Here is a 20,386-nt window from a genome sequence, read left to right on the forward strand (position 1 = left end):
CACTCTCCAAAGCTAAGAATACAGCATCCATGGGACCAGACGACATCTCGGGCTGTGTACTACATGAACTACAAAATGAACTGGCACCTCACCTAAGTGTCATGTTTAATCATAGCCTCACCTCAGGCTTCGTGCCCAGTGAGTGGTGCACAGCTACAGTTATCCCACTCCACAAGGAGGGATCCACCTTGGATCCCAGGAACTATCATCCCATCAATCTAATGAGCCTGATCTGCAACGCATTATCATGGAACTTATAAACAAAGACATTGGCAACCTTCAAACACTGGACCCCACCCAGTTTGGTTTCATAAAGGGCCCATCTTGTCTCCTTAACCTGATTGACTTCTTCGAATCAGTCTCCAGAGCCGTGGACGAGGGTAAGGGGGTGCACACAACCTATATGGACCTTGCCAAGGCCTTCGACACCATCCCCCACTTTGGAATCATAGATGAACTTACTAAGCTGGGCATTAATCCCTACGTCACTCAATGGGTTGCCATCTGGCTTACTGACAGAACCCACACTGCAAAAGTAGCTGACTCAAAATCCAGCTCCAGACAAGCGACACGTGGAGTACCTCAGGGTTCAGTCCTGGGAACGCTCTTGTTTGGCATCTACTTCTCTGAACTCCAGGCCAGCACTAAGGGACACTGGCTAACAAAGTTCACAGATGACTGCAAACTGGGAGCCATTATTGAATCCTCAAATGATGTGGATATTCTACAAAAGGGCCTTACAGAAACATACGCTTGGTTACAGATTCATGGGCTCAAGCTAAATGCCAAGAAATGTATAGTTATCCCTTTGGGAAAAAACATGTACGCATGAATTACCAGATAAGTGGCAGTACACTAAACACCAGAAGTGTGATAAGGGACTTAGGGACTCAGGTGGACAGTGGTCTCACCTTCGATAACCACATCGCCACAACAGTCAGGAAATCCTTCTATGTGACATACCTCATCACTAAGGGCTTTTCATTCAGAAAAAAGGAGCTCATTTTCCCACTGTACTCATCCCTCATTAGACCCATTATAGAGTACAATGCCTCATTTGGTATGTTCCTCACAAGACTTCTGCAACAACTGGAAAGGCCACAGAAATACCTCACTAAAAGAATCACAGGCCTAAAACAGATTCCTTATGCTGACCATCTAAGAAAAACTCCAGTTATACTCTGTCGCATATCGCCTACTCAGAGGCGATCTCTGCTTAACATACAAGGCCATGTCAAACCCAGAGCTGTTGGACATGCTACACTTAAAGAAATCCCAATCCCTCAGAGCCACACACTCCAGGGTCATCACAATGAACAAAACATGCTGGAGGGATAGGTTCCTGACCCAGAGACTCCCCATACTCTGGAATAGACTGCCCATACATGTTAAGCTGAGCGCCTCTTTGGCCCTTTTCAAAAGGAACCTGGATGATTGGATGGGAGATAGAAAATTTACCCTGGGGATCACGTCAATTGCCCTGCTAGACAGGGGACCAGGGAAATGAATATTCTGGGAAGAAATAGCCAGGGAATTGTTATAGCTAGGCTTATATAGGCCATAGGGCCGATAGCCTAGTACCAACCTATGAACCAATGAACCTATAAACAACTTAACATTCTTTTTTCTGTCTGACCATAGTTATATTTAGTGACCATGTAGTTCATACAGTGTACCTGAGTCTGGGCCAAGGCCTTTGATACTCTTCAACATGTTGAAATTGTAAATAAGCTAAAAATCCTACGTGTAGACTCTTTTGTTGTAAGATGGATAGCAAACAGGCTGATTTGCAGTTAATGTAGTGGGAGCCACTTCATAAAGCAAAAAGGTGACTAATGGCTGCTCTCAGAGTTCAGCCCTGGAACCCTTTCTGTTCACCATCTACTTCTAGAATCTTCAAGCCACTAACTAAAACATATGTCAAAATAAATTTGCCATGAACTGCAACATGGGTGTTTTCATTCACTCAGCATTTGATACCATGTTGCTACAGCAACAAGATTAAATTAAATGTAAAGAAGTGTAACATTGTTACCTTTGGTAAGCAAATCTTGACATCAGTTTACAGTGCAGATGCTGCTACACATTGTAGACAGTAACTTACTCATGACTGATACAATCGTAAGAGAACTTGGTATTTTTGTAGATTACTTCCTATCTTTAGGAAGAGTGGTCAGGAAATCCTATGTAGCTCAAGTAATAACTGAAGGCATCTCATCTATGTTAAATAAGTTATTATTCCTCTGTACTCTGCCTTATCAGACCATTTATAGACTATAATGCCCCTTTTAGAATCAATATAGTCAAACATTTGTCACAGCTTGAAAGACAACACACGTTTCTAACTAAAAATAAAAATCACCAGAATAAAGACCATCAGCTGACAAAATAAGATTAAGACTTTATCTCTACACTCTATTCTTACAGACTCTTGCAAGGTGATTTATGTCAAGTATTCTAAGCTTTTAAGGATTCAGTTTTCCTTGATCTCCTAAATTGCGAGAAAACTAATGCTTCCACAAACACTTAAAAACTTGAAACTCCATTAATGTTAGTGTCAGTGGTGCAACAGGTGGTACACTTGCCTTTGGTGCCAAAGGCTGTGGGCTCTATTCCCACACCAGGTAGATCGAGCATTGACACTGCAGTGCAACAAAAGGGGGTGCTGCACTCCTAATTATGTTGTTGTTCAGATGAGACATTAAACTAAGACCTCATCTGCCTGAGATGGCAGTAGCTCAGGTGGATGGAAAGATCCCTTGTCACCTAATGAAAAGAGTAGGGGTCCTGTATTTGTATACAAAAATAACTCTCATTTACAATATATTTACATATGTATAGATATATAAATTTCATAATTCCTTTATAATCATGCTAAATGTTCATCCCTATTAGACTCCCACTCCTTTTTCCATAACCATCTCATTGCGGCACAGTGGTGCAGCGGTTAGCATTGTCACTTCACAGCAAGAGGTTCTCCGGTTTGATTCTCAGCTGGAGTGCCTTCTGTGTGGAGTCTGCATATCGTGTCTGCATTCATGTGGGTTTTCTCTGGGTGCTCCAGTTTCCTCCCACATTCCAAAAACATGCATCTGCAGTGTTTCTCCCCAGGTCTCCACTGAAAATGGACTCTGTCCTAGTTAGACTTTTCCAGTAAATAAATGTTAAATAAAATAAATAAATATTGTCGTAAAAATCCATTTACCATTAAACATAATTTAATTTATTTTTTCATTCCATATAACATAAAATAACTTTTTATCTACTCTTTTAACATATTCCTTACTTCTATTCTTATATCTGTATTTAATCATATCCATGTTTGTTTTATCCACTTTTTATATCTTCAAAAAAAACCTTCTTTACATAGTTTTTCCATAACTTTTTTACTCTTTTATGGTTCAAAAACAAATGTTCCATAGCTTCTTGTTCTTGACAATGTCAACATATTCTATTACTTTTCTTTTTATATAGCATATTTCCTTTTACTGGCAATTTATATATTACTAGTCTCCACAAAAAATATTGACATTCTACTTTCTGATTACACCATTTGCTTTTATTTTTATAGCTTTAATTTTTTCATCCATTAGGTTTTCCCACATTTTTACATAGTGATGCTTTATTATTACATTCTTATACCACACTTTTCTGTCTTTTTCTTTTCTAGAAAAATGTTTTTCTTGGTAACATTTTATTTCTTCATTTATACACTTTCTCATTTAATCTTTTTTTTTACCATATCTCAACATTTATCATACCTATATTTATACAGTTTTACTACTAATTTCTCATCTTTTTTATTTATTCAGTTTAATATTTTGTACAAATTTAATGAAGCGGCATATTCCACTGGGTTAATTAATACCAAACCTTCAACCTCCTTCTTCTTTATTTACATACAAAACTCCTCTTTTTACTGGGTTTAATCTAGAACCCTAAATAAACAATACATATCTGCAATAATTCCTTTTCAAATGCAAATAAACTTGCTCAGTATGCTATTTTCCCCATCGGTACTGAATTTATCAAATAAGCCTTTTTTCTGAATGATAATTTATATGTTTTTCAAAAAAGACATTTGCTTTATTTCTTCTATTCTTTTTTTCCAGTTGAATTCTACTTATGGCTTTATTCCCAAATCTTATACCTAACACATAAATTTCATTCATGGTAAAATATATATCCCCCAACCTTTACTATATTACCTAAACCTTTACTTTCCTCTTTATATAAAGCCATTTCTATCATCTCTAGCCACTCATTTGTGTAGATTCTTGAAATTCTGAAACTGGGGAATCTCAAAGTGAAAGATGTACCTATGGCTATGTATTGGCAGCATATGCATCTGCCACAGCAATACATTCCTGGAGTAAAGGTGAAGGTTTTAGTGTTATGGGAGAGCCCAGAGACAAATAGCAACTTAACAGAATGTGTTTTCTTATAGCCAAAGACAGGGAAGAGTCTTAAGACCTTGGCCAATTTGTGGCTACTGCTAATGATCTCCCAGTTCCTACTAAGGATGTCTCTTATAACTTGTGAGCCTAGGGAGATCGGGAGGGGGAATCTGGTGTTATCATTAATGTTAGATCGCCTAGTGTTAATGAAGCCAAACAAACATGCTGTCTTCACTAACTATGTGGCTTAACCTTAAGAATTGACCTTTGACTCTATTCCTCTTCATAAATAAGGGGTGCCGGCAGTGAAATCCAGATAGTTGTTCCGAAAGGTACTCTTTCTGTAGATTGTAGGAGCAAACTTATTGGTCCCAGGATCATAAGAAAGGGTAATATCAAGAAAATTAACTACATTACCTACACCTTTATCCATAAAAAGTAAAAACAAAATGAAAACCCCAGCAAATCTAGAACTTCCACTGAGTGACCTCCCAAGCCTCTTGTATCAGAGGCACATGGGATATATGCAAATGATCCTCATAAACATCAGGAGTTTCAGCTCATTGGTGATTCTGAATGCCCATGACTTGTTTCATCATTTTACTGGACAATTTTATGCCAATAAAGCCAAACTCCACTAGCTATGGATATGCATATTTCAGCCTTATTATGATGTCATCAGCACAGCACAAGCAGAGTTGTTGACTAAGCATTAGAAACACAGGGCTGTTATACCCAGCTGATGTCCATTATCATTAGAGTCACAGCAAAAATATTCCAAACATCAAACTAAAACAATGAGTGAGAAGGTCACTGAAAAAACAATCAGTAAAAACAACTCCAGCAAAGCTAGAACTTCCACTGAGTGACCTCCCGAACCTCTTGCATCAGAGGCACATAGGATATATGCAAATGATCCTTATGAACATCAGGTGTTTCAGAGCTCACTGGCGATTCTGAATGCCCATGACATGTTTTGCCATTTTAATGGACAATTTCAGGGCAATAAATGTTTAGTCAAACACTCTGCTTGTGCTGTACTGATGAGGTCATAACAAGGCTGAAATATGCATATCCACAGCTAGAGAGGTTTGGCTTTATTGGACCGAAATTGTCCAGTAAAACAATGAAACAAGTCATGATCATTCAGAATCGCCAATGAGCTCAAACACCTGATGTTCATAAGGAGCATTTGTATATATCCCATGTGCCTCTGATACAAGAGGTTTGGGAGGTTACTCAGTGGAAGTTCTAGCTTTGCTGGAGATTTTATTTTGTTTTTAATGATTGGTTTTTCACTGTCCTTCTCACTCATTGTTTTAGTTTGTTATTTGTAATATTTTTGCAGTGACCCTAATGATAATGGACATCAGCTGGGTATAACACCCCTGTGTTTCTAATGCTTAGTTAAACACTCTGCCTGTGCTGTGGAGGTCATAACAAGGCCAAAATATGCATATCCACAGCTAGTGGGGTTTGACTTTATTGGCTTAAAATTGTCCAGTAAAATAATGAAACAAGTCATGGGCATTCAGAATAGCCAATGAGCTGAAACATGTAGGTATAGGTAGGTACTAGGCTATTGGCCCTGGGCCTATACAAGCCTAGCCAAAAAGGTACCCTGGCTTTTGCCACCCACGAAAATTATTTTCCTGTGCCACTGTCGAGCAAAGCCACAGAAGTGATCCCCGGGGTGAATTTCCTATTTCCCATCCAATCATCATGATTTTTTGAAGAGTGCTAATGAGGAGCTTTGTTTGATATAGATAGGTAGTTTATTCCAGAGTATTGGAAGTATCTGGGACAGGAATCTATCCCTCCGGCATGTTCTGTTTATTGTGGTGACAAGGTTTAGGTCCCTAGACCATGTAGCTCGGATGGATTGAGATTTGTTTAAGTGGAGCATGTCCAACAGCTCTGGGTTTGACATAGCTTTGTATGTTAGGCAGAGATCACCTCTGAGTAGATGATATGCGACGGAGAAAAGCTGGAGTTTTTTGAGACGGTCTGTGTAGGGCATCTGTTTGAGGCCAGTAATCCTCTTTGTGAGGTATTTCTGCAGCCTTTCCAGTTGTTGTAGATGTCTTGTGAGGTACATACCAAAAAGGGTGTTGTACTCTATAATGGGTCTAATGAGTGATGAGTAGAGGGGAACAATGACCTCTTTTTTTCTGGATGAGAAACCTTTTGTGATGAGGTGTGCCATGTATAAGGATTTCCTGACTACTGTGGCAATGTGATTATCAAAGGAGAGACTACTGTCCACCTGTGTCCCAAGGTCTCTTCATAGGTTCATAGGTTCATAGGTTGGTACTAGGCTATCAGCCCTAGGGCCTATACAAGCCTAGCCATAACAATTCCCTGGCTATTTCTTCCCACACTATTTACTTCCCTGGACCCCTGTCTAGCAGGGCGACTGACATGATCCCCGGGGTGAATTTCATTTCTCCCATCCAATCGTCAAGGTTCCTTTTGAAGAGGACCAATTATCACACTTTCAGAGTTAAGTATACTACCGCCTATGTTATAGTTCATGGGTACAGAGTTTTTACCAAAGGGGATGATAATGCACTTTTTGGCACTGAGCTTGAGGCCATGGCTTTGACACCAGGCATCTGTCTCAGTGAGGCCCTTTTGTAGGATGTCCACATCATTAGGAGTTTCGATTATGGCTCATCTTCGAACTTCATTAGCCAAAGACCTTCTGTGTTAGTCTGTACTTCAGAGAAGTAGATACTAAACAGGAGAGGACCCAGGACTGAACCCTGTGGTACTCCACTTGTCACTGGTCTGATGTCGGATTTGGAGTCTGCTACTTTCACAATGTTGGTTCTGTCAGTGAGCCAGTTGGCAACCCATCTTGTGACATAGGGAACATTATGTTCATAAGGATCATTTGCATATATCCTATGTGCCTCTGATACAAGAGGTTTGAGAGGTCACTCAGTGGAAGTTCTAGCTTTGCTGGAGTTTTCATTTTGTTTTTACTGATTGGTTTTTCAGTGACCTTCTCACTCATTGTTTTAGTTTGTTGTTTGGGATATTTTTGCAGTGACCCTAATGCTAATGGACATCAGCTGGGTATATCAGCCCTATGTTTGTGCTGTGCTGATGTGGTCATAACAAAGCTGAAATATGCATATCTACAGCTAGTGGAGTTTGGCTTTATTGGCCTGAAATTGTCCAGTAAAATGATGAAACAAGTCATGGGCATTCAGAATTGCCAATGAGCTGAAACACCTGATGTTCATAAGGATCATTTGCATATATCCCAGGTGCCTCTGATACAAGAGGTTTGGGAGGTCACTCAGTGGAAGTTCTAGCTTTGCTGGAGTTTTCATTTTGTTTTTACTGACTGGTTTTACAGTGAACTTCTCACTCATTGTTTTAGCTTATCCATAAAAAGAGAAGTTAGCCCATGACTTGAAACAATATAGGCAGAAAGCTGCCTACCCACTTTGTTTCAACAAACGTATCAGCCAACAGCCCTTTTGTTAAAGAAACCAGCATATGGAACAGCTTTTTGTAGAAAAATATTATCCAGAGGCTTTAATTAATCAGATTCTCAAAGAAGTGATGGACAATAGGTACAGCAGATAACCCCCTATCCTAAAACATGGCTTCATTAACACTAGGTGATCTAACATTAATGACAACACCAGATTACCCCTCCCAGTTTCCCTAGACTCACAAGTCATAAGAGACATCCTTAGTAGGAACACGTATTGCATAACCTGAACAGTAGCCACAAATTGGCCAAGGCCTTAGGACCCTCCCCTGTCTTTGACTATAAGAAAACACAGTCTCTTAAGTCGTTATTTGGCTCTGGGCTCTCCCATAACACTAAAACCTCTACTTTTACTCCAGGAATGTATTGCTGTGGCAGATGCATATGCTGCAAATACATAGCCATAAGTACATCTTTCACTTTGAGATTCCCCAGTTTCAGAATTTCCTTTCAAGAAGCCTTTGACTGTAACACCACCAATTTAGTTTATCTTGCTTTTTGTGTTCAATGTGATGCATTCTACATACGGACAACTATCAGGAAGTTGAGCAATCACATTAAGGAACAGTGTCAGGAATTGAGAAAGAGTGACCTTACAAATGCATAAGCTAAGCAAAATTTGGGGAGTCCTAGATGCAAAGAATTCAACTTTTTTGTAGTAGAAAAAATATCCCGTTTGTGGGAAGATTGCAACCCCCAGCTCAAAGTGAAAGAACTCAGATGGCAAATTAAACTGCAAGCAGACATAGTCCCTGGCTTAAACCGCAATTTAAATGTAAACAGTATTCTAAAATGGAACAGGTATGGTGGGAAAGGTTACTCCCCATCCAAAGTTCTTTAAATCATTTGTAACTGTTAAATTTCTTTATTTCTGATGAAGTTCGACTTATAAAATGAATAAATGAAAGTGCTCAACATTTTAAGCTTTGTATGTTATGAAAGTGATGATTAAAGTTTTCATCTTTAAGTCTCTAAGTTCTGGCTGTGCTTTACTTATATATCTATCTATCTATCTATCTATATATATATATATATATATATATATATATATATATATGGTATACCTTCATTTATGTGAAAGGAAGTTGTACGATGCACCAAAGTGTGAAAGTACATCCTCCAGATTTCTGAAATGCCGAGTGGCAATGGTTCGACTTCCAATGAATGAATGCACATTGGCATTCGCTCATTGGAAGTTGACATTTAAGGTGCGGATCGCACTATAGCGGGGATCAGGAAATTAACCCTTTCCCTCACTGTAGTGCGATCTCGGAGTTTGTATATTAAAGTAGGGAGGTATGGGTTGCAGAGGGGCTTGCCTCCCTGCATAACAATGTTTGGAGATGTTTCAATTTTGAAAATGGTCGAATCTGGTTTTCCAGATTACCATTTTCAAAATCTTGTTCCATCTGAAATATTGTATTTCAGCATTTAAAGTCACAGAATCGTGCGATCGTACAGATGATTTTCAGTTAAATGAAGGTATACCTATATACATATATATATATATATATATATATATATATATATATATATATATGTATGTATGTATGTATAAGCAAGAATATTATTATTTTTCCACTATTATCAGATGAAGCTTTGATTAAGGAACCATACAATAAAACATTGCACTTCTGTTTGTAGCTTCTGTCCATGGATACTTAAAGCATGGTGCATACAAAATTATTTGAAAAAAACATCAGTGAGATAATCTACAGTAGTAGGCACATCAGACACTTTTTAGTGTGGATGTGTATCATGAATGCACCTAAATAAATACTGTCACTTCCAGAGTTAGACAAGTGCAACACAGCCATATGCTTGCTCTCAGACATTTCCCTGTTCCTGCAGCACCAAATTCCTCACACAGATGGTCATCAGACAGATCTAGGAAATAATGTAATCTGGTAGTTTAATACATCAAAGTCAGCTTTTTCTGTGTCAGACACATTTCTATAAACCTTTAAGGTCAGGTCTTTAAATTTTATCCTCATTATGGCTTAGGAATTAGAAGTACATGTTCAATACTGTATATATTCATAAAAATGATACAGATATCAAGTCCATCGTAAATGCAAGCACTTACTCAGGGATTTATTGAAGCTCCTAGTGCAAGCCATAGCTTGACATGCCCATTTGTGATTCCGGAACATGCCAGTCAAAACAAGGTAAGATCTCATTTTCAGGTATTTTGCATATTTTCTGACTTGCAGTTACTACTATGACGTGTAGGTCATGGCTGATCTGCAGGTTGCAGTAATAACTTGCTGCTCACGTAGGTGGTAGAATAACCCCTCCAGTCACTCTATCTTACAAACACACACACACTGTACAATCCCTGTCATAGGTTCATAGGTTCATAGATTAGTACTAAGCTAACTGCCCTTGCGAGCCATTTTAAGCCTAGCCAATTATCCCTTGTGAGACTCAAACCCTGCACTTTGTGTTTGTAAGGCAAACACCTTAACCATTAGGCCACCCTCACAACCCTGTTCCTGTCTTCCTGTGGTTCCCATCACCCCCATAATTCTTTAGTGCCACTATGCCACAAATATATTAAGGTTTGGCAGTCTAGTGTATATCTATCCCCCCTCCTGATCCTGGTTACAATGTCTGTGCTGGTGTGGCATTTCAGAAAATCATCTCTGGTGTCCAGTTGTTACCCCAACCCCTGATCCCTGTAGTAATTTTGGTACCAATGCAGCATTTAAAATATTCATGGTGTGGAGACATCCACGTAAACTATGCAGAAACAATATTAGGTCTTCATGACTTGCATCCATCCTCTTTGATACTTTAGCATTTGATTGCAGTAACTCAAGAAATAAAAATGTTCCCATGCTTCAGCTCTTTCACTTTTCCCATAATGCACAGTCTATCTGTCAGTTGCCAACTTGTAACAGTATGCTGTTTAAGAGAAAAGTACCTCAAAGTACACTAACACATATACGATATTAATTTTCATCTATACCCCCAACTTTAAGCCTCATGCACAAAAGGACAGGGGAACAAGGATGAGTCTATTGACAAGGCTGAACTCTGATTTGCTAGATCTATTATAATGGAAAGGACATGAGTTTTGTATCTAGGATGGTCTAGTCCATCCTCATCAAGACCTTTAAGATAAAGACTCTATGGTGGTAACTTGAAATCAACCTTCTCAAGACAGTAGTATGACCTATACTTTGAGTTCACATCCCTCTTATAGTAACTTGTGATGCTGTGCAGAGCAACCAAAGCTGTAACACCATAAGCATGCATTTTAGAAATATGTCTGAAATCTAGCCACTGCTATGAATGAATGTGCTCTAGGAATGCATGCCAGAACCATGGGTAGCTCATCTGGCATGCTGTGCAGATCCCAAACCAATACCCCCTTACTCAAAGTTGATGAACAAAAAAGGTATTTTCAAAGCTGTTGACCAAAGACAAAAAAAAAAGAAATAAAAAGAAAAAATAATCTTCCTTAAACTATAGAAAATAGCTTATTACAGTTACTGTGCACTAACCTCACACACTTAGTGCTTCGATGTTTCAGCCATCACCACAAATGCAGTATCATCATTCTTTTATAAAGCTGTGATATCATTATAGCTTCATAAATCTATGCCTGTACACTGCCACACCATCAGTACCTGCCACTTTCACCCCAACAGGGACAACCACTCCTTTCACCCCACCCTAATTACAGCTCTGCCAGAGATTTGCCTTATATTTCATAAAAGGTTACAATGCACTCTGAAATCCATATAGAACCCTATGGAAAATAATCTGTTAATAGAATAGGATGCAAACAGCTGTGGATTCTTTCAAAAATACATTGTCCTCTCAATAAAGAATTTAAGCTGCTTATGAATACCCACAGACTCTAAAAACACACTTCATCTTATAGATATAATTTGGAAAAATGATATACAGTTTAATAGCCTAATTCAAATTTAAAAAATAAATAAAATGAGCACAGGCTGGATCAGGCACACAATTATTTATTATTTATTTATTTATTTTACATTTTACATTTTACACAAACCACAAAGATTTATTGAGATGAGCGCTTTCGTCTGGTGTACATCACCAGACTTCTTCAGACAAATGAAAATACCATCATTACTTCTTATATACTAGCAGCTGATACAGACACACCTTTAAATAGAATGCATACCTAATTAATCTTTAAAAAGACATTACAACAATTAAAATCTGGAAACTGATCCGTTAAACACTGAACTCATACATTACTCAAATTTATTCACAATTAATAAATATGCTTGCATAAAAACACCTAATATATGCATAAAAAGGAACTTATACAACCTAAATAATTTCATCTGTCATAAACTTTTAACTTTAATGAACTGGTAATAGATACTAGTTCATTTAAACCAGGGGGGCAACTAGCATTAGTGAAAATCTGCCACCATGTTTCCCTGGTCTCTAAATAAACCTTCCCGGGTCCTTCCCTATTGTGATGTTTCACCTACTCTAAGACTACAAATTTGAAAGTGTGTTGGGGGTGAATCTTGATATGTCTATATAATGCATTCTTTTCATTGGCCTGTCTAATTTCATAAGTGTGCTCATATATCCTCTGTGTCAACTTATGTTGGGTTTTTTTCCTGTAAATATTTAGGTTCAAATCAGCTTAGTACATGGAAAACGTTCCCAGGCTCAAACTCCTTCCCTTTTCTACAGTGCACCATACGCATCTCAGCTTTCAGATCTTTATTTCCAGTGTGCAGCTCAATGCTGAGTGGAAACATTTAAAGCTCTTTGAACTTAATTTCAAAAATGATTAAAAACTTTTGCTTGTAACATTTTCTATCATTCCTATCTGTTTCATTCTTCTGATCATCACAGCTGTTCTGATCTACCGTTTCCCCTACCTTTTTAAGGAATTATTAGTAAACACATGCACATGTGTGCTGTTGTGTGTGTGTGTGTATGTGTGTGTGTGTGTGTGTGTGTGTGTGTGTGTGTGTGTGTGTGTGTGTGTGTGTGTGTGTGTGGGTATTGGTATGTCCATGTGTGAGTGTCATGTCCTGTGCATACTTTGCCTTCTTATCTTCATCTGCCCTTGTCTCAGCACAGATCTTCATAGGACAGCTTCCAACAAGGGCTGCAATCAACTTTAGTAAGACAGTCAACATTAACTGTGGTTAAATTTGTGGGGCCACTGTGATTTCTGCCTTCTGTGTTGATGCCTGTCTCCTGTATTGACTCTGCCATCAGTACCAGCTACGCTGGCACTGACTCTCTTGACACCAGATGCCTTCTTGTTTCTGGGTGTCAACTGGGTGGCAGTGTTAGGGAGTCAAGGTTGAGAATGGTCCTGATACCCTCAGTGTAATTATTTCCTTTGGTATCTTCAGCCTTTAAGTCTTTGACACCAAGAGTTTGATGTGAGCATCAGTTCTCAGTGAACTTTTGACTTTAGTGAGGAACAATCCTTCTACAGCAATCTATATTCCATTCTTAAGTTAGTGCAATCAGTGGTGACTTCCTTTAACCAGTGTTGACTTTCTTGGTGCTGAAGCAGCTTTCAGTGTAATTCCCTACTCTGATGTTATATTCCGTTATGCCAAGTATCACCTGTTACTGGCTACAGTACTAGTCTTAACCCTAGGCTTCTTCTCTCTACTTTTATGGCCTCCCATCATTCCCAGCCTAAGGACAGAAGATTAGAAAGCCTCTGAAAAGGTCATTACTACAGATCAGGATCTTCTTCTTCTTCTTCCTCATCATCAAAGCTCTCACCACTGAGGAGACCCAAGAAGCATAGGTGCAAGGTGGGTATGTTAATTAATCTTCACAGTATCCTGATCTAGATATAAAGGACATAGATGAAAGCAACTCCCCAATATTCATTTAGATGATCTCAGCAGAGATACTGCAACTTATCTAGATGGGAGTGGGGAGTGTTCCACTAATGTCCTTTCATCTCCACATATTATTCCAGCTCCCAGTTTCTAATATCCCCATCTGGAGTAGAAGCCCATGGATGCTATAGTCCAGAAATGACTGCATCACACTTAAAATTCTCTTCATCTCCCATGATTCTCATGTTCATCCAAAACACATTTGTTAGCAACCTCATGGGCATTCCCAAAACTGTATTTGAAAGTCAACACTGGTTAAAAGAAGTCGCCACTGATTGCACTAACTTAAGAATGGTATATACATTGCTGTAGAAGGGTTGTTCCTCACTAAAGTCAAAAGTTCACTGAGAAATGATGCTCACATCAAACTCTTGGTGTCAAAGACTTAAAGGCTGAAGATACCAAAAGAAATAATCATACTGAGGGTATCAGGACCATTCTCAACCTTGACTCCCTAATACTGCCACCCAGTTGACACCCAGAAACAAGAAGGCACCTGGTGTCAAGAGAGTCAGTGTCAGCATAGCTGGTACTGATGGCAGAGTCAATACAGGAGACAGGCATCAACACAGAAGGCAGAAGTCACAGTGGCCCCACAAATTTAATCACAGTTAATGTTGACTGTCTTACTAAAGTTGATTGCAGCCCTTGTTGGATGCTGTCCTATGAAGATCTGTGCTGAGACAAGGGCAGATAAGATAACAAGGCAAAGTATGCACAGGACATGACACTCACACATGGACATACCAATACACACACACACACACACACACACACACACACACACACACACACACACACACACACACACACACACACAAAGCAGCACACATGTGCATGTGTTTACTAATAATTCCTTAAAAAGGTAGGGGAAACGGTTGATCAGAACAGCTGTGATGATCAGAAGAATGAGACAGATAGGAAGGATACAAAATGTTACAAGCAAAAGTTTTTAATCATTTTTGAAATTAAGTTCAAAGAGCTTTAAATGTTTCCACTCAGCAGTGAGCTGCACACTGGAAATAAAGATCTGAAAGCTGAGATGCGTATGGTGCACTGTAGAAAAGGGAAGGTGTTTGAGCCTGGGAACGTTTTCCATGTACTAAGCTGACTTGAACCTAAATATATTGAAAAAGATTTACTGGATCATCCTAGATGAATCAAGTTAGTAAGGGCAGCAAAATGTAACAAGCCAATAGCCCCAGGAAGACCGAAAATATTGAATGAAAAATAAGCAAACACAATTGGACATTATCCTCTTTTTTCAGTTAAATGGGCTTTACTTGACAAGCTTTAGTTCTGCCAGGATTCTGTGAGACCTAAAAACTTAAAGATTCCCAGAACAGCTTCTGTAATTTAATGCTTTTTCAGCATGACTTCTTTAACAGCAGCAGACAATGCTATAACTACTATGTTAGCAATCAAGAGCTTTGGTTATACTATGCAAATTTCAGAATGTAATGAATTCATCTGCTTCATAAATATCCAAAAAGACAGCCACATTTTTAATTAAAATTTGTTTGTTGTGCATGTTCAGTTTAGATTATCCTCACAGAAATGCTGTTAAATAGATATGTTTTCAAAATCCTGTCAGCTGATGTACTTGTTACAAAAGTGATCATTATACCCTCCATTATTTTGACACTGTAGTCAAAATCATTGTGAAGAATATGAGGAATATAATAAGTTATCAAAAAAAAGATAAGACCACTTAAGTAAAGGAACGGCACTTAGAAATATCACAGAATTCCAACAGAAATAAAGTGCATGGCCACCGTGGCTGAATACTGACATATTTATTAACAAAAAATAAATAAAACGGTAAGCATTTTCACGATACAAAAGATCGCTTCATCAGACAACCCATTAAACAGTCCATCCTACTTATATAACAACATCATTACATCATTTCCTCCTAAAAACAAATACTTACATGGACTTTAAAAATGTTAAAATACATATGCATACCTCATTATGCAAATAAAACTCAGCCCTAATATTACAAATGAACTTATTAAATCATGTAATAATTATTATGCCATATAAGAATTGTATGTAGAGAGCATAAATGTGGAAGTGGTCATGCTTTAAGGGCCGGTCTTAAAGCGACCATTTCATTTAAGCCTGCAAACCTTGTTAACAAATATATTAGTATTCAGCCGTGGTGGCCATGAACTTTATTTCTGTTGGGGTTCTGCGATATTTCTAATTGCTGTTCCTTTACCTAAGTGGTCTTCTCTTTTTTTGATAAATTATTTGTTTTTTGGCTAGACTGCATGGATATGGCTGAGGGGAATGCAGTGGAATTGGACTATAATCCATGTCCATTTAGTTTCTCAACTGGCACAAGTGACCATTTTCATAGGATTCTATGTGTTGGAGCTAACCCATTACTTGCACCAGTGACTGGAACTGCAGAGGTGGTTGATAATGACCGTGCAGAGATGCAAGCACTGTTTTTTATCCAGATTAAAGACCTTGAAAATAAGCTTTACAAGTTGAAATGCCTCCAATGGCATGTCTTCCATCTTCATTTGGAGGCAGCACTGCATCATGGGGTAATTCCCAAAGGATTAAGACTGTTGAAAATGCTAATGTACAGCAATATTCATCCAGATTTATTAAAAGAATGGCAATGGTTGAATTTAAAGCTAGGCTTTGATTATATGAGGTTACTGATAGATTTCTTCTTGCCCATAGAAGAAGCCTTGCTCAAGGAAGTTACGGAGTTACAGAATATCCTCTCTGAGAGGTTTCCTTTTGAGATGGTGCATGGCAACTTTGATATGCTGTATGATAATATTGTTAGTTTTGAAAAGAGACTACAAGCCATGAAGATGAGGAAGGTCCAACATAATGTTAATGATTTTAAGAAGGGAGCAGTTTTTTTGTGGCCTAAGCAAAATAAGATGCACCCAACAGCAACAGTCAGTGAAACAGCTATAAATAGTGAAATGGTTCCGAATGAGAGACAGGCAAGTTTCAATAGAATTAATGAATTGCCTGCTTCCTCTGCTACCCTACAGGAAAAAGGTACTCCAGAGACTGTAACGGGTGTTCCAAAGGTACTGGCTGCTGCTACAACTTCTACATAACTCCTTTTTCCATTACCAGAACTTTTACCAATATCAGCATATCATTGCAAGAGCAGATCCAGGAGTAGGGTGAGAAAGGGGTGTGTCTGACAGATATATACATCGGAGGACAGAGGCATGAGGATGTGAACAATAAACAGGCTATGCATGATCTTGTGATTAATATATAGTCACATATTATGACATCAGCACAAAAGGATTTATTAAATAAGAGACTGTCATTTCCACCAGCTAGAAGAGCAGATATGCTGGCTATCTTAATGGATTTAAGTTTTTTTGCTAGGAATGTGACCTTGGCTGCAATGTTTCCACAATAGTTACAACAGCTTAATAGTTTTAAAAAGTTAAGTATATTTACACCAAAATTACATTCCAGTGTTGAAATATTTTTAAGTGTGTGAACATTTTTTTTTAATTTGAATATAATGGAGCGAAATGTGTTACAGGAGTTGAACGACTTATCTACCTTAGAAATACTGCCAGCAGATAAAGGGGGAGGGGTGGTTTTACTTGATAGAGATCTGCATGTTGAAGGCACAAATGTTTTGTTGAATGATACTGCTGCCTATTTAGGGATTACAAACCAGCAGATCACAGGGATTATTGAAAGGGTAGCCTTTTTGATTTTTCATCTTCTAATGACAGGAATGATCTCAGAGGACCTCTTTAGATATTTTAATGTTGAGCATTCGGTAATAGCCATTATATATGGGTTACCTAAAGTGCATAAGGACCTGTTTCAATCAGTCATGCACCTCACTGGATCCAGTAAAGGCTGGACAATAGAACCCCTATTGATATTTGTAGATAAAAACCTTAGTACAGTTTTGGACAATGTGGAAACAGTCTTTAGAGATACTAAATCGTTATTACAGAGTTTATATCACCGAGTGTCCGGGTTTATTGATATAAGTAATTTCTATTTTGTGACATTGGATGTGGCATTATTATTCATGATTATCTCCAATACCTGGGGTATAGAAAATGTGAGGGTCTTTTTGACTGGCAAGGATGGTTTCACACATGACAGAACTGAGCTTATATGTGCTCTTCTTGAGATTATTTTAGAGACAATGCATTTGCCTTTAGACATAATTTTTATTTACATAAGGTTTGTGTGGCTATGGGCACAGCATGTGTGAATAGCTGCACCAACCTTGGGTTAGCACAATGGGAAAGAAGTACTGTGTTAACTAATAATGAGTTCCATCAATATATTTTATATTATAAGAGGTTTGTGGATGATATTCTTTTGTTATGGGCAGGTTCTCTAGAGTTATTATCAGAATTTGTTGAGTTCCTGCATTGTACTACTGATTTTTTGAGATTTACATATACTGTTTCAAATGAAGAGATTGCTTTTTTATTCATGATTACTAGTAAATTAGCTTTAGGACGGATACATACTAATATGTATGGAAAGGCTAGGAAGAAGAATTCATTATTACATAAAAAGAGCATGCATCCTCAGCATATACTGAGGAATGTACTTAGAGGTCAGAGTCTAAGAGCCATGAGATGATGTTGTAATGATGACAGTCTGCTGCAAGAAGTGTTGCATAATTTGAAATTGGACTTCTTAGCAAGGGGTGTTACAGAAGAAAAGATAGATAGCTGTATAACTGACTTTTGGCGGGAAAGAAATGGCAGGGGTAAAGCATATACACCCAATAGCCACAGCTCGGTGAAGTAACTTCGGTACGATGCCCTGAACAATAGGTCAGAGTCCCATTTACATTTTCCACTGATATTAATATTTTTTGTGACATTTTGAAGAATCATTGGGAGATCCTGATGGTATCTGTAGAGGAAACTCCATAATTCTCCTTTGAGAATAACCCCAATTTGGAAAGACAATTATGTTATAGAAAGGAGGTTAGTAGGGATACACTGACATCCCAGCATCAGGGTATTTATCCTTGTCAGAGGTGTAGTGCCTGTGATTACATACAATCTGGTATGGTCTTTAAACATCCCGTTTTAGGGATTTCTATTGAGCGTATGTTTTATGCAGACTGCTCTGCAAAAAAATTACTTTATTTAGCATTCTGAACTCTCTGTTTTGCCTTTTATGTAGGGAAAACTAATTGTTCTTTTAAGGAAGGAATATTGGAGCATCAGAGAGATATTAGGAATGGGAGGCAAGAGAATGCATTGGCATGCCACGTAGAAACAGAGGGGAATATTCACAGGTTTAAGTTTTTAGCTTTAGAAGTTGTAGAAGTGAACATCAGAGGTAGGGACTTCAAGAATAAAACAAAAGCCAGAGAACAAGCTTGGATCTTGTCTCTTCAAGCAGACAGGTTTCCAGGCTTAAATTAAATGGTCTCTAAAACCGGCCCTTAAAGCATGACCACTTCCACATCGATGCTCTATACAGATACTTCTTATACGGCATAAGAATTATTACATGATCTAATAAGTTCATTTGTATTATTAGGGCTGAGTTTTATTAGCATAATGAAGTATACATATGTATTTATTTGTTTTTTAACATTTTTAAAGTCCTTAGAAGTATTTGTTTTTATGAGGAAATGATGTCATGATGTTCGTATATAAGTAGGATGGGCTGTTTAATGGGTTGTCTAATGAAGCCATCGTTTGTATTGTGAAAGTGCTTACTGTTTTATCTATTTTTTGTTAATGGATATCATAAGTCACTGGGCCATGTACTGGTGTATAACAGCGATGTCGATTTTTGGACAGGTTAGAGAATGAGTAACTGTAACATGATAACCTAGAAAAGCTCTAAATTAAAAAAAATAAATAAATGGCAGTCTTTATCACTATACTCAACAAGCTCTCAATATTTTTTCATCATTTTATGCTTTACATCCGACCTGCTATTGTAGCAACAATATAGGTTTGCTACCTTTCAAGTTTTACCAATGCCATTAAGTTTTTGTCAGCATTATTGACATTTCTTTAAAATATGTAGTAAAAAGCCTTTTTTTTACATGTTTTAACAGGTTTCTAAAAGTTCCTTTTTTTGTACAGTTTTCACAGGAACAGATATTACTGTGGGCCACCCCCCACTCCCTAGTTTTTGTAGGTGTTTTCCAGCTTTTTTGGTTACAATTAGTCAACAGTTGTTTAAACAGTATTCTTCAACTGCATATAGATGTGATGGATAGCCCCTTTAAATGTTCCAGCCAAGAATGGCCAGATAGCAAAGTGGTGGATAGCCCCTTTAAACACCTTAACCTAGAAACAACAATATGGGTGGTAATGATGAACTGGTGCATTTGTGAAGCATTTAATGCACAGTGCCCTACAGATTAGCTGATTCATGACTTTGGGGTAAGAAGAGGATCTGAAATGGATTCCATTTGGAGTTACATTGACCAGAAGGAGGAAAGAAGGCAACACAAGGGGTATCACTATGAAAGTTAGCTGGACTTATTACTGACTGGATATAAATTGAAGCTGTTTTTATTGATCCTTATTGTAGGAATTGAATACAAAAATGTTCTGTTAATCCTTGTTGCTATAACAGGGAAGAAAGCTGAC

This window comes from Protopterus annectens, chromosome 2.part1 (genome assembly GCF_019279795.1).
Source record: "Protopterus annectens isolate FY-2018-M chromosome 2.part1, PAN1.0, whole genome shotgun sequence".
In the NCBI taxonomy this organism is placed as follows: Eukaryota; Metazoa; Chordata; order Ceratodontiformes; family Protopteridae; genus Protopterus; species Protopterus annectens.